At 42.9% G+C, this 4,067-nt stretch overlaps 1 pseudogene; it reads right to left on the minus strand.

Moving 5' to 3' along the window:
• Positions 1 to 2,202: 2,202 nt before the first annotated feature.
• On the minus strand, positions 2,203 to 2,803 carry LOC113620194 (ras-related C3 botulinum toxin substrate 1 pseudogene; annotated as a pseudogene).
• Positions 2,804 to 4,067: the final 1,264 nt, after the last annotated feature.

Consider the following 4,067-nt stretch of genomic DNA (forward strand, 5'->3'; position numbering starts at 1 on the left):
ATATTTTTTGCCCCATGGCAGGCACCTGGATCAGGCATCCATTAGAGGACCATGGGCTTCTGTCATTCTGGGGTGACTTGGTGGTAGAGCACAGGACTTGTCACCATCGACTGAAAACTGAAAAAAAATACACAACCTAAAAGTTGAGAGTTATGTTTTATTCGGCAAACATTCTTAGGACTTCAAGTGCAGGAGACAGCATCTCAAATAACTCTGAGAGACCACTCCAAAGAGGCAGAGGGCTCAGGGAGCCAGGATATATAGGAGTTTTAGCAACAAAAGACCAGGTATTGGGAACATCAAAAGATTACTGTTAATAAAAGAAAACCAGACATCTCAAGTTAATGAAATTAGCACATTTCTATGTATGGGAAGATGCAAAGTCTGGGCCTATAGAAATTATTCCTTTGATATGCAGCTCAGCTATTGGCAGGGGGTTGGGGGGCAGTATCCTGTGTTTTCTCATCCTTAATCTCCTCAGTGTGCACCACTGGGGGTGGCTGCAGTCATTGACTGCTAGATGGTAGGCATTCTTTGTTTCCATCCTGAGTTCCCTCAGGACTCACTGTCAGGGTGGCTGTAATGTGGTGGCTTGATGGCTGCAACATCCTTTGTTTATGATACAGCAGGCGGCATTCTTAGTTCACATCACCAATATGAATTCACAGAAGGAAAGTGTGACCGCCAATCTGCATCATGCCCTTTAGAGGTACAAACTGTGTCCGAGGGGAACAGTGTCCTGAACATTTTCTTTTTACTTTCTTTCCCCCAGAAGAAAACAAAGACGGGCTTGCCTCCTAGTGCCTTCTCCCGGGCATATGTCCTTAAAATTGCTTTGGAAATACAAGATAGTCTTATGCGTTTGTGAGAGGTGGCCATAGCCATAAACTCAGCAAACTAAGCTTCAGTAGTTCCGCCAGATATACATTTCTCTACTCAGCCTTCAAGACCTCTGTAATCTGACCTTATTCCCCAGCACCACCCCCCCCTCAGGTTGTCTCATCAGTCACCCAAACACACCAAGTCAGAACCTGGGAACTCTGCCCAAATGGTCCCCTTCTTCTGGAAAGTCCTATCCCCCCCTACTCTTCTACACTTCCTTTAATCGCCCTTAATATTACAGAATATCTGTGTTCTAGAGAACACAGTATCCATCAGTCACCCACTGTTTTCCAAACCCATCTTTCAAAGTGATGTTTAGGGAGAGTGATAATTGATCTATTCACCCATTTAACAATAGCTGCCATTACTGATTCTCAACCTTGACCAGCCATGTGTTAAATGCCTGCCTGCACTGTCACGTTTCATCCTCACAATAACCTTCAAGTTTCCCTGATCCTCATATGTTGTCCCTTTTATTGTTATGTAATATTATACATGGACTCAAATAATTTGTAGAAAAAGAAGAATAAACAAATAGTTTAAAATCAAACACAAATCATATTTTCCTCATGAGGTTAAAAATAACCAATCATCAGACCATGAATGAATCTCATAGATCATCTAGTCCGTGGCTCTGAACACACACGTTCTGACTGATTAGTTTTTTTCTTCTTTTTTTAAGCTCCGAAGATTATTCTGATAATTAGCCAGGTTGTAAAGCAGTAACCCATTCCAATTATTTCATTTTATAAGAGATTGGAAGGAGAAAGATGGCGCTAACATATACTGAATGCCTACCACACTGCTACCTGCTTACCAACCTTAGTTAACAAGGGGTGAACTGAAAGTAAGGATGTCAGGGAATTTGCCCAAAGAAAATGAGCTGGATCATGGCAGACCCATGTTTCTTCTGTCCTAGCTTCAAAGTCTTTCCTCTACCTAACTAAAACCAAACTATTTAATTAGCATAAGTCTTTTACACAGATGATCACATGTATTTTTTGTAAAAAAAGATATCACAAAATAAGTACTATTGTTATTCCTATTTTATGCAAGTGAAGAAATTGAGGCCACTACAGATGTAATTAGCCTAATGTCAGTTAGCTAGTACATGGTGAAGGTAGGGCTTGAATCCAGATTTTTTTTCCATTTTAGGGGTGAATTTTAATAGAACATGCAAGTTTTAACTCTTAGACCTTAGACAAAACTTTAAAGTTCCTGCTTGTTTCAGAATGGTTTTATGGGGAACCTAATCTGTAACAAAAAGTTGGCGTTCAGTGCAAAGGTGCCAACGTTTTTCAGCAAAGTGTACAAAAGTTCTCAGGGGCATGGGGCAAGGAGGTGCTCAGACATTTTCAGCAGCAGGCGTTCTCTCATCCTCTTGACGGGAGATGGGAGAGAACCACTGGAAGAGCTTCATCAAACACCATGTAGCAACCTCGCTGTGTCGGAGCCCAGCATTCTTGGTGTTGCACAGCACAGATTTCTTCAACCATGGCTACACATTGAGGAGACCTGACGGCAGTCAGCCTTTCCTTCAGTTTCAGTCATGTCTTTATCATCCCTAAGGTCAAGTTTAGCTCCCATTAGGACGAGGGGCGTGTTGAGACAACGGTGTCCCACTTCAGGATACCACTTTGCATGGACATTTTCACAAGATGCAGGACTCACAAGAGAAGAGCAAATTAAGAGTACGTCAGCTTGTGGAGAGGATGGGGATGTGATCTGCCATCATCTTCTTGTCCAGCTGCATCCATAAGCCCAGACTCACCAGTTTTCCATCTGCCATAACATGGGAAGAATAGTCGTCAAAGACGGTGGGGATCTATTCTCCAGGAAATGCATTGCTGGCATCCCACATCAGTAGGCAAGTTTTACTTACAACTCCGTCTCCCACCACCACCCACTTGACAACCTCCATCTGGGCATCAGCGGTGGGGCACAGGGTGCCAGGGTCTCTGCCACCTTGCCCTCTACAACTGGAAGCTGAAGCCCAGCAGCGGCCACCACCCAAACCTCCAGATTTTTTATTTCTCAGTCTTGTGCTTCACACTCACTGGCTTCCTTCGCTGAGTACAGATGTGCAGATCTCACGCTCTTTCCTATACCTGCCTTTGACATTTCATTGTGTTTTGCACCTATTGCAACTTTATATTGCAGTATCATGGCGTTAATTTTAAATCCCCACCAGTGCTGCATGACAATAAAAAATTATGACAATAATTTCCAATATTCATTGAGAGCTTATATGTTCCAGTGATGCTGAGAGCTTAATATGCATTAATTCATTCACTCTTCAAGAAAGGAGGTAAGGCTTCCCTGGTGGCGCAGTGGCTGAGAATCTGCCTGCTAATGCAGGGGACACGGGTTCGAGCCCTGGTCTGGGAAGATCCCACATGCCGCAGAGCAACGAGGCCCGTGAGCCACAACTACTGAGCCTGCGCATCTGGAGCCTGTGCTCCGTGACAAGAGAGGCCGTGATAGTGAGAGGCCCGTGCACCACGATGAAGAGTGGCCCCCGCTCGCCACAACTGGAGAAAGCCCTCACACAGAAACGAAGACCCAACACAGCCAAAAATAATAAATAAATCAATAAACTCCTACCCCCAACATCTAAAAAAAAGAAACGAGGTAAATGGGAGGGAGACACAAGAGGGAGGGGATATGGGGATATACGTATATGTATAGCTGATTCACTTTGTTATACAGCAGAAACTAACACACCACTGTAAAGCAATTATACTCCAATAAAGATGTTTTAAAAAATAAAATAAAGCTTATGGACTTACAATATGAAAAAAAAATGTTATCTGAACTGTCAAAAAAAAAAAGAGGTAAAAACCATTAATATTTCCATTTTGTGGAAGAAACTAAGAGAATCAGTTTTCTTATGTGTAAAGTGATGATAGTCACATCTAATGTGCCAGGTTGTCATGAGGCTTACATGCGATGAGCTATAAAAAGTGCCTAGAACACACACATAAATCTTTGTCACCATTCCTCCCCTCCCCTTCACCTTTCTCCCTTGAGCACAGAGACCTCATCTCTACTGCTTGTGCTTCCACCCAGAGTCAGTGGAAGTGGTGAACATGTAGCAGAGACATGTAAGTATTATCAACAGTCAATTTGGTAGATTGGAAGTCTCCTAAAATTTGATCTTAACTCCTCTTTCACCAAAGATACCA

Source organism: Aethalodelphis obliquidens, unplaced genomic scaffold, assembly GCF_003676395.1.
Source record: "Aethalodelphis obliquidens isolate GAN/ISIS:26980383/991018 unplaced genomic scaffold, ASM367639v1 scaffold7, whole genome shotgun sequence".
Taxonomy (NCBI): Eukaryota; Metazoa; Chordata; class Mammalia; order Artiodactyla; family Delphinidae; genus Aethalodelphis; species Aethalodelphis obliquidens.